Raw genomic sequence first — 12,106 nt, 5'->3', positions numbered from 1 at the left:
GTTGCTGTCTCGATATTGTACCACAGTGTGAAAGCAACACAGAACATTAGCAGATGCTATATATTGTTGAAAAGAGTAATTCATGCATCTGGTAAGGGGGGGGGGAACGGGTGAATCAAAATGTTGTAGAAATTACCACTTTTGAGGACAAGGCAGACTATTGTGTTGGTATCTCAATTGCTTCTCAGTAATCTGTTCTCATCATGTATTAACAATATATACATGAACAGCTTGCTTCTAAGATTCATCCTCCTACACTCTTAAGACCACTCATTAAAGTTTATAATCTATGGAGAAAAGTATGAAGTCTTAAAAAGAAGTTACTAACAGAAATTCTCTCTCTCCCAAATGACTGAGGAATGGGAATTAGTGAAACCACGTTATAGCTGAAGAGAAAGGCAGAAAGGCAGCATAGAAAATTTAAATAAGCATGATTTGTTTGCATATACTAAGGCATCCACTTAAGGATCAATACTTTGCCAGTAGGAAGGCAACTTGACTTACTAATTGGTTATACCTATTGTTCCAACTTCCAGAACCTTTTTTGTCCTGCGTCATAATCCTGAACACATTAAGTTGGAAGCAAGCAGTGGTGATTACAATTTGGAACTATGTGGTTGAAATCAGCCAATTTGCATGGGTGGAGAGCTTCAAGAATTGAAACACGGCTTTGGTCTGCTTTGATCCAGCTGGGGAAAATTTGAATGTGGAAGCAAGCTTCCAGTGTATATCCTTAGCTGAATTGGGTATTGTACATGTAAATAGGCACTGCACACAGGTTTCCCTAATCCTGCAGCCAGGGTTGCATATGCAAAAGCTCTTCTTAAAATGCCTAAAATCAGCATGTAGGAGGGCAAGTGAGTTCAGTCTCTGCCGCTTCCCTGCTAAAAAGCTAATTTTCACTCATTTAGGTGCCCAATAATTTTATTATTTATTTATTTTGAATGGGTATATCCTGCCTATGCACCACTCAGAGTGGCTAGCAAGAATTCAAAGCAACCATAAAATACAATGGTATATATAAAGTGCAGCAGTGAGTCTATAAGAAAAGCATTGGATAAAAACCTGCCTAGCTGATAACACATCTGCCTAAACTAAAAGGTTTTTGTTATATAGTAAAACACCACTAAAAGGGACGCGGGTGGTGCTGTGGGTAAAAGCCTCAGCGCCTAGGGCTTGCCGATCGAAAGGTCGGTGGTTCGAATCCCCGCGGCGGGGTGCGCTCCTGTTGCTCGGTCCCAGCGCCTGCCAACCTAGCAGTTCGAAAGCACCCCCAGGTGCAAGTAGATAAATAGGGACTGCTTACCAGCGGGAAGGTAAACGGCGTTCCGTGTGCGGCTCTGGCTTGCCAGATGCAGCTTTGTCATGCTGGCCACGTGACCCGGAAGTGTCTCCGGACAGCGCTGGCCCCTGGCCTCTTGAGTGAGATGGGCGCACAACCCCAGAGTCTGTCAAGACTGGCCCGTACGGGCAGGGGTACCTTTACCTTTTTAAAACACCACTGGGGAATCAAAGAGTTCTGTAAATTGGGTGACGCCACAAAGGAGGTCTTATCAGCCTAGCTCTTATCAGCCAAGGGTGCACCATCAAGAAGACAAAGAGACAAACTTCTGTCAAATCTTTTGGAACAGGAAGGCTGGTAGGAAGAAGGCAGCCCGTGAGGTTTCCTGGACCAATGCTATTTATAAAGGTCATCCTCAGTGCTTTGAACTGGGCCTGGAGACAAACGGGTAATCTCTGAATGCCCCAATTAAATCGGGACATCCTATTTTGGGGGGCTGTGTTCTCCAGAGCACGGTGCCCAAAATGTGTGTGTTTTGGGCACCACGGCCTGCAAGATGTTTTGGGGCACAATCTCGCATGGGTCACATCACATGACTTGTGCAGGAGTATGTCCCAAAAGATGTGTGTCTAAGTTTTCTGGGCAACATGTTGGAGGGTATGCAAACCAGCCTGCGTCTTGGACACTGGGATAACTAAGTTGTTCATAATCTTAAATAATATTTCTAAGAAACAAACGTGCATCTGAAGAATATACTAAAGTGGGTTTTTTACTTTTTTACTTGTTTTTTACTTATAAGATACCTTTTACAGTTGAAAACTGTAAAAGGTATCTTACAAGTTACCACATGGCAGTCTAAATTCTGGAGGTTGTGCCTCCGGCACAGTGCCTGTCAGTTTATCTGCCCTAGGTCATCAATGTCCCTGAAAAACATTGTTTCTGGCTTGACAAACTGTGCAGTTCAAAGCCTCAAGCCATTGTATATGCAAGTTGAAAAGCACACACAGAAAATGTGTGCCTTTTGCATCAGGGGTTGTGATAAAGTTCTCCATCAAGTTCTTAATTAGTGGCAACTGAGCGCATGTTGCAGTGCAAAAGACACCATCATAGTGCACAGTATTCATAGTTGCAGCAAAAAGTTTAAACTGGGACCGCAACGAATGCATTTTAAAATTACGTTATAAAAGGTCTTTTTTTTTTTAATCATACATATTGTTTTTGAATTTGTTATTACTGGTAACAATGCACAGTGAGGAATAGAAAGAAGCTTGGTTAGTTGTTTTGCACACTCCTTGAGAGGTATATTTTAAAAGCAGCCACTCTTGTTTTTCTGTTTAAAAATATATAGTTATTTCGTATAGCGCTTTTTGATACGTATTTCCAGGAAAACTGACATAAAAATTAAATTGAAATAAAATTGGGCATCCAGAGGTTTAGTCTATATTTGTGCATATACTGTACCTCTGAAATTTCTGAAAATTGTGATAATCCTTTTGCCTTCCTTTTATTCATATTGTTCTCTCTCTCTCTCTCTCTCTCTCTCTCTCTCTCACACACACACACACACACACACACACAGACACACACACGGAGTCAAACAGCACTGAAGTGTAAAATGTGCTTTCGCCAAGGTCAGTTTCTTGTGATTACTTGCCTGTGGCAACTGATGCCAGTCGCAACAGACTGAGTCTCAGCAGTCCCCAAAGTCACATTGGTGCTTATACAGAGGACATCTAGTAGGTTATAGCCACTGTTGTCAGAAGAATCTGCAGTGCTGCTAAATTTCAGCATGCATATTTAACTCTTTGTAACTTAAAAAACAATTTGAAATCAATCCACCCAAGATAAGAGTTTCTGATTTGTTTATGGAGGAAGTATGTTTTATGCAATTACTTTCAATACCCAGTTTTGTTTTGTTTTTGTTTTTTAAAGTTATCTGGGTGGTTTGCAAGTAAAATATTAAAACCACCTAATACAAAAATTACATGAAATAAAAAGGTAAAACTTGCATACAAAGCTAAAGCGCAGGTAATGTGTTCATGTAAATAAATATACTGAATATAACTAAATATCTGCCTATAATTGGTTTGAATGTATTTTTAAAAACACAGGCATTAAGTAATTCCACAGTAAATTAAGTATCTGGAAATAATTCTGACAAACTCTATTTCTCTGCTCCATGAGGTAAATTGCTGCAAAGGGAGCTGCAATAAAAATGAACGGACTACCAAACTTATTTTGCTGTTTTAAATGTTACCCATATCAAACCCAGATAAATTAATCAAGCCTCCTCCTGACATTAAGAAAACACCTCCACATTAAGGCCAAATGAAGGTAGAAGCTATTAGATTACTAGATTTACAACATTTGTCATATTTGGGTCGACAATGAGCAGGACACTCTTGCTGGGTGAAAGAGAAAACTTGAATCATGGCAACATTCTGCATTCCCTAGAAACCTTTTCAGCCAGAGGACCATATTGCCCCACTGTAACCTCAAAAGACTACAATGTACAGTGAGTATGGTCAAAATATGGCTGTTGCCAAAGTTGTCGCGGACAATCTCTCCCCCCCCCCCTTTCTTTCTCTCTCTCTCACACAAATTCACAACACACAAAGAGGTTTGCACGATCATGTAGATCGTGTATATAGCAGGCACATTCAACTGCAGGCAGCTTCCCTTGCCTTTTACCTTTCCTGATGGCAGGAATGAGGGAAGGCCTTGGGAACTGCTGCCTCAGGGCCCTTTGAAGTAGCAGCTTCCAGCAAAGTCAATTTTTCTTGCCTGGCATATTGCTTCAAGGTGGTCCATGGGGTTCTCCTGTGGTTACCAATAGAAGCTCTGCTTCCATAGAATTTATCACTGGTACTCAGGTTATCATCAGAAACCTCCAATGATACCCGAGTGCTGCTGATCATCGCTGAGTGATCTGGAAGCAGCAGCTCCATTGGAACTGTATGAAAAGCCCCATTGAATGTCTTGAAACAAGGCAAGGTGAGGATGATCTTATTCACCTGCTGCTCTAACGCACTGTATACACAAAGTGGACCGATACATTAAAAATAAAAAAGTGCACCACTGTCACCAAACTGTTGAAGTCTTCCAGGGCCATTTGAAATTGCTTGGTGGCCACCCCTTTCCTAGAATCCAGTTAATAGAAAGCAGGAAAGAGATATGGACGAGTGCCAAAACACACAGAAACGCCATTTACCTTCCCATCACAGCGGTACCTAGTTATCTATTTGCACTGGCATGCTTTTGAACTGCTAGGTTGGCAGGAGCTGGGACAGAGCAACAGGAGCTCACCCCGTCATGGGGATTTGAACCAATCAGCAAGCCCAAGAGGCTCAGTGGTTTAGACCACAGCACCACCCGCAATACTACATATTCAGGATCAGGAGTGCCAGCTTGGCCCCACAACTGTGGGTGCCTGGGGCCATGGGTGACATGCAGCGTTCATGGCCATGGCACCAAAATTTGTGAGTGCCCAGCCCCTTTATGGGGAATTTTGTGGGTTTCAAGCACCCAGGGTCCCAGGGAGTTCACACCTATGTTCAGGATAACTTACATTGTGACTTAACTGAGAACAGTCCAGATATTCCTATTCCCTGCTTCCTTTTCTTAATCAGTTATTGACTCATAGGAAGAGCTATCATCCCATGTCTGCCAAGTCTACTCAAGAGCCTTTGATGAGAGGGACTTTATCAAATGCTTTTTGAAAGCCTTAGTTCAAACAAAATTTATTTTGATTTGTGGAGACCCACTATTGTCCTTTGCCTTGTATAGTTTGCAGACTATGAAGTTTGCTTTGCTTATACACACTTCCAAATTGTGGCATAGGAAATGCTAGCAGAATGTCCTGGTTGTTGTCTAGGTTTGCTATATTTTATTAAATGAAATCATTAGTTGCAAATGAGTAAGCCTGCAAAGTTACTAACTGCTGTTCAGCATAATCACAAAAAAAGTTTGAGATTCATCTTATTAAGCAACAAAGCCCCAGACAGTTCAGTACTGAATTCCTGTTAAATTGTTTTGGAAGTACCCAATGTAACTGCATTGTGGTACACACATAACACACATATTGCAGGAGCAAAATTAAAGTGGCATCCATACTGGTCATTAATTTATCCCCTGACTATAGGTAGATTAAGCTTTTGTGACAGGTCTCCCTGTTTTATAGGATATTGGTCGACTTTTTCATCCCTACCAGCAATTATTTATGAATCATACTCTTACATGCCCCCCTCATTGCAGCACTTACAGCATATCATGACTCATCAGCATTTTTCCCCTGGCATGATTTGAGGGGCGGGAAGAAAATGCCAACCTGCCATTAAACTACACCAGATAGTCTTTCAAGCATGACTTCTAATTATTATTTTCCCCTTCTTCTTTGATGACTTGAGGAATGGCTTACTCATCCACATTAAGGCAACTTTTCATTCTTCATTAAAACATTATGAAAATTGAGATTTCAGTTGAATGCTATCAGAAGTGGAGAAGTTAGCTGCTTGTCTGAAGTGTGCACTGCATGTGTGTAACACTCGAGAACTTCATTTACTGATCTGTTGAGTCGCATGATGAACTTTCAGCTTCTTGAAGCGATAAATGACACCTCTCCAAGAAAAACCAAAAGCAGATTTTAAAAGGGCATGTTGTTGAGATCTCTGCGCAAGCACAATAAGAGGTAGCAAAAGGTAAAGCAGGACTGAACTGTGCTTTAGAAAAGGGTGTCTTCCTAACTTGAACTTTTTTATTTTCTTATGTGGACAATAATTTCTTGCGGATACACATGCTGGCACAAACACAGGCCTGGTATGGATGTAATACAAAGCTATAGTTTAGGTTGGTAATACCTAATGCTTGTGTGCTACCACTGCTTTAAAATGTAGAGTACAGATGGGGGTCACAGTTTAGTGCTACATCTGTAGTATGCCACAGAGTCACCTCCACTTATCCTATGGGGAATACATTTCCATTATTCAGCACAATCAGCATACTATTATGCCACTTGCTTGCTATGTGAAATGGAAACAGCTACCAGATACTAAAACTCAGCAGGGGTAAGAATGGAAAAGTATCCTACTGTAGCAGAGGAGCCAATTGGACTTGGACCCCAACTTTATAAACATAATTAGCACAATGATCACTATCAACATATATAAATGCAATGAGGTTTTTTTAAAAAAAAAACAACCAACCACTATTCTTTTATAGTCAAAAAGTACTTGCCTACTAAGGCATACTGAATATGAAAAAAAATATGACAGATATGGAATGGATATAAACTACCCACATTTAATTTTGCAGGTTGTGCTTGAAACTCGTTTCATCTCCTGTACGAAGTATGTACAATGGCCCATACAGGGATCTTGGCATTATTAGCGCCACGCTCTAACCAACTGTGCTAACCAGCCCCTTAGTCTACTGTAGAAGTAGCATTTTTAAGAGTGTATGTTGCACTGCCTTGGCCTTTAACTTCCACAGCACATGTTAGCCATTGACAAATTATCAGACCAGATATTTGTATCAAAATTGGATGCAGCATGAATTTTACTCAGAGGGGTGAGGAAAATATAGATGAGATAACGTTTTATTTATGTGGCTAACCAAATAATTTACTAGACAGCCATTCCCAAATATTTAACTAAAGAGACCTACAGATTTCTGATGATGTTTAGAAAGCTATGTATCTTCCCCCCTCTTCTTTCATTAGTCCCTTGTGTTGCTTTGATTGACTCCCAATAATCCTATTATTTGCCACATGGGAAACATTTTTCTAATATAAAAATGAAAGGAAGCTAGCATTTGCTATGGTGTGGTTACTTTCGCATTCAACGGCATGCTGCTATCTTGGGTAGCAATCATTTTTAAATAAAACTAAAACAAACGCTGTATCTCGTTCTTTCTCCTGCTCAAATCCCTCATTTCCACTCTGTTGAGATCATCCGACTATGCTCATAGTGATCTAATCTGTTACATAACCAAAACACACAGAGGCAAAGTCTGCAGTCCACTCAGCGCTGGAAGCTATTGGGACTTCAAAGGGAGGATCTGTATGCAAGACAGCTGCAGAACCAAGCTTTTAATAATGAAAGGATATGCTAAGAAAAATAACAGTAAGATGCTGGTTCTTAGGAAGAACTGCCCAAAAGCTTAAAGTGTTATTTTTTAACAAAATTAAGGACGTTCAGAGACAGAAGAGATGATGTATTTTCAAGAAATATGTTGGAAACATCCCTAGAGTTTATTCTCCCCAACCCATCCTTTGAAATGAGTAGAATATTGTCTGCTTTATTGAAAATGGGGTTTGCCTCAAAACATTTGATTTGGTTTTTCTGTTTTAAGTTGGAGACCGTGGGTTGTATTCAGCTAAGTGCTTCTCAGAGTAAACCCACTGAAATTAATGAATCTAAGTTAGTCATGTTTATTAGCTTTAATGGGTCTACTCTGAGTAGGACTAACACTGAATACCACCCAGGATCCTTGGGAAACTGCTATTATTAAGATTAATATATATTGGATTATAAGACTGTTTGGGAGGGAACACATTATCTTGACCCATTTCAGTCAATTCAGGCCTGGGTTTGGGACAGAATCAGCCTCGGTATGAAGAGGGGTTGCAGTGTGAGCGGCAATCACTGCCCCTGCATGAATAGCAGAGCAACCTGGGATCCAAGCCAGTGGCAGCATGTGCTTGCCAGGAAAGGACTGTGGGCTGCACTGGAATCTTCTCTCCCCCAAATTAGGACTGGGATCAGGATAAGGAAATTATTTTCAGTCCTGTAGTGCCAGTGCAACTCTGCAGTTCAGGGATCCTAGTTCAAGAATGTGACACGGGGCTTGATTTACTTTTCCTGGATGACCTCTTCGGTGGTTCTGTGGTTCTCAGAATTCTTGTGCGCTCAGTACCAAATTTAGTGCTTCTTCTGTGTTCCCTATACCATACTGGCTCTGCCATTGATTGAGAGAGCACTGGAGGCTTATGGTGCCTTCCTAATATCTACTTTACTTATAAAAGCAGAGCAAAAGAAGGAGAAGATACTTCTGCAAGCAGACAGCACAACCTGCATCAGATTCTACAGTGCAACTTCTGCAGTTCCACAACCTTGCACCCTAATTTCCAGCTAAACCTGAAGTAGAAAACTCTCAGCTCTCTCATTGTCTCCAAATCTGAATGGTAAAATATCTTTTATCTGTTTTTCTCTAATTTCTAGCAAAGCTTGAGGGTGTTGCACGATGTTACCTTCCCCAAGCTCTGACTGCATCACATTCCAAGAGAGAGAGAGAGAGAGAGAGAGAGAGAGAGAGAGAGAGACAGACAGACAGACAGACAGACAGACAGACAGACTGACTCCTGGGTACCAGGGTAGCATTTCCCATTGTTAGCTCCCTTTGATAAAACATCAACAGATCATCCTGGACTATTAGCCAGGAATCAACCTGCAAAAGAGATGGTCAGCCAGCAACCCTCACACAATATGGCAGCAGTGGAGAACCCAGGCCTGCTGGGCCATTTAGGCCAAATCACACTCACCTGCCTTATTATGACAACAGATAGTGGTCAGGTAGTGCTGTGCTTAGCAATCTGCAAGCACAACCAATCAGCTGAAGATCAGCCAACTGTCAATGCTTTGTGGGCTGTGTCTTCACCCACATGGTTTCATTTCAGAAAGTGTGGGTAAAGATAGGTCGCCTGGTGTGAGGTAAGCGGACCTTCCCATTGGTCAGATTTCACCCACAGTGGTTGGGAAAGATCTGGCCAGCTACCCAGAACAAGTTACCCTCCCCTGCTATGTAGCATAGATAAAAATAACATGAGACAGGCAATACCCCCAACAATCCCCCCTGCTTTATGACAGCAGTGGAGAACCTTTGGCCATTCAGATGTTGTTGAACTACAATGCCCATCTGCCCTAGCAAGCACAGAGAATTGCCAGGGGTGATGGGAGCTGCAGTTCAGCAACATCTGGAAAGCCAAAGTTTTCCCACACCTGCTTTATGGAGAAGATTATATGAACTTGTATTGAAAGGACAAATAGTTCCACATGCCTATGGCCACCTTTTGGACTTTATTTAGCATATAAAAATGTATGGTTTGACTTGTGTTCCCATTGTCCTTAGCTGATGTTGGGGGTGAGTAGGAATCATTGGTGATACGTATGTTTGATATAGACTTCGCTGTTTCAGCAGAAATGTCTGAGAAAACACAATTGTGTCAGTTTTTCTAGGAGCCATGAAACTTTTTCTCTCTTTTGTAGGCAGAGAAGACATTTCTGCAAACAGCTGGCTCCTCTCCTAAGTGCTGCACCTCTTAGTTATTTGTATCCAGAGGAATGCAGGCAAGGAAATATATGCCTTTTTTGAAACACAATCTCTAAGGGGAGGCTGTGACCAGCAAAGTGTCTAGCCTGTCTACAAAATGAAAACCTTTTCTATTGCCTACCAAATGAAAGCGGCAGCATGAGCATATCGATCGGTCACTTTAATTTTTAATTTCAGTCTTCATTGTAAGAAAGACTATCTTTATTATCATTCTAATAGCCACATTTTAAAATCTTTGCAAACCCTTTCAAACTATTGATCTTGAGGTGTTTGGGGAGAACTGACATCTGTCTGGTGTCCACCAACCTTCCCCTACAGCTGTTTTGGGGTATTACATCTATCAGCCCCAGTCAGCATAGTAGTCCAAAACATTTGGATGGCACCGAGTTGGGTAAGAGTGTTGGAGAAGATGGGGAAAACAATCAAGAATGACAGGGCTACTCAAAACAAAACTTAAGAGTTTCTGTATCAGGTGGGAGGTGGGCTGTGGAGACACCACACACAGCTCTACTTACCAAGGCAGACATTGGAGAATCACAGTATCCCTTTGAAACCAGTTCAAGTGGATATGAGCACTCTGGAACCAAGCATGTGATGGCAAATATTCTGAGAAGGAAACACAGAGAAGAAACGTCAGCCACGAATATTTCCAAACTCTTGATCAACTATTGCAGTGATCAGAAGAGTAATTATTATGCATTTTCAAGACAACTCAGAAGCTGGACATCCTTTAGAAGGACTTTCTACACAGGAGGACTCTGCTCTATAAAATATCGCTCCAATAATCATAAAAAGGTTAACACTTTCTCACTATTGGTGGGGTTTTTAAGGATGGAATTCAGCATCCTGCTCATACAATCATTCCATCAGCATTTATGCTTCCCAGATGGAACAATGTGCCTCACCTCCACGTGCTGTTCTGGAACTTCTCCCAACCCCCAAGAGATGATTTGGAGGAGGGCATGAGAGGCAGAGAGGAAGGAAAGTGCTGTTGCACTAGCAGGAGTCCTTGTGTTGGCTCCTGCCAGTACAACGATTTAGTTGAATTGAAACCTAAATATTAGGTTATATGACTTTAAAAATTACATTTAAAAAAACCCAACTTATTAGTATTTTTTTAAAAAAACTGGCTTTTTAATGGATTACCACTGTTTAGTCATTGGCTTTGTTGGTCTCCATTGTTAGCCAGCAAAATATTGTATTTCACCATTTTCTTTGTATGTATTATGCAAATAAATGCAATACACATGTGGTTGTGGGTGTTTATAAACCTGATGGTTTGTGACAGAGAAAATGAGACCTGAATACTTCCCTTTTAAAATGTAATCAGAATCCTGAAGAGAAGCAGGTACCTCTCCTAAGCAAAGTTTCAACCAAGTGAACAAGTCAAATCATCAGTGGCTTTTCAAATATGCCATTTTAATTTTAGTTGAAAGAACAAGTGCTGACTTTGCTCGATGTTCTTTAGTCTATGATGTTGCTCAAAACAACCAGAACTCGTATGTTCACAAATCCTTGTGTACAACCATATCAGTTCAACTCTACGGCAGTCTCAGTCCTAGGCAATTTGTAAGTGAACTCATCACATCTTTGCTTCAGATTCCATTAGGGTTGTGTGTCTGTCTCTCTTTACACTCAGGCCTTGCCAGTATGTAGGATTAAACGACTTTCCAAGGTTGAATAAGCCACCATCTGTCTGTTTTGCATGGTGCTGTTTGCCATCCGGGAGGCTTGTCCCTCAGAGCGTGTTCCTACCATATGTCACCCTCAAGTGATCAGCCATGCCAAGACATTTGAGGGGGGGGAATGACTAAGTCTAGCTGGAAAACCCTCTCTAGAATTCCAGAGGAGGTTCTCCGAGGCTGTGTTTGTCAAACTGTTCAATCCTTCCTAACCTCCTGCGATAGCCATCTGCCAGGAACTTTAGAGATATGTTGTCCAAAAGCAGAAACCCATTCTGTTTGGGTGATGTAACAATACGCCATTTGCTAGCGACAGCTCATGCAACTTTAGCTGTTTTAAAAGGCAAAATCCAGCAAATGCAAAACTGAACAGAGTTTAGAATGCCATATTCATCCTCCTATCTAACCAACCACACTAATATGAAGTATAAAACCTGTTATGCCTTGACGAATCAACAAAGGAAAACTAATGAAACACCAATTTTTCAGTATTGCGAAACAATTCCAAACAATTCCAAACAAATAATCAGTGAGTGGTAACCAATGATCTCTGTCCACCAACAGAAGGAATCAACCAGCGTAATGGGGGAAGCACACAATTTTTAGGAATTCCGCTACCCTGCAGCCCCTCATGCATACACACACACACACACACACACACACACACACAAAATAAATATTCTCTGGAGAATTGGTGCCTTCTCTTACAATAATCAAACAAAGGATACAAAAACTGATCTCCAAACTTTTAAAGATAGACTTTCCCTGGGAAGAAGTTTCCCAGCTAGACTGAATGATTTAGGGATAATCTGTCAGC

The 12,106-nt window shown here is 41.2% G+C and overlaps 1 protein-coding gene across 3 annotated transcripts in view; it reads right to left on the bottom strand.

The window, feature by feature from the left end:
* LDLRAD4 (low density lipoprotein receptor class A domain containing 4) overlaps positions 1–12,106 on the bottom strand; it is a 266,839-nt gene that overhangs the window by 205,843 nt on the left and 48,890 nt on the right. For all 3 annotated transcript variants that reach the window (XM_077933182.1, XM_077933181.1, XM_028737421.2), the window contains exon 2: positions 10,123–10,213. The gene's annotated coding sequence lies outside the window, so the exon portion shown is untranslated. The remainder of the gene's footprint in view (positions 1–10,122; positions 10,214–12,106) is intronic.

The sequence above is a fragment of the Podarcis muralis genome, chromosome 8 (genome assembly GCF_964188315.1).
Source record: "Podarcis muralis chromosome 8, rPodMur119.hap1.1, whole genome shotgun sequence".
NCBI classification, from domain to species: Eukaryota; Metazoa; Chordata; class Lepidosauria; order Squamata; family Lacertidae; genus Podarcis; species Podarcis muralis.
Note: the sequence above shows the minus strand (reverse complement) of the source record. Positions and strands in the feature narration are given on the sequence as shown.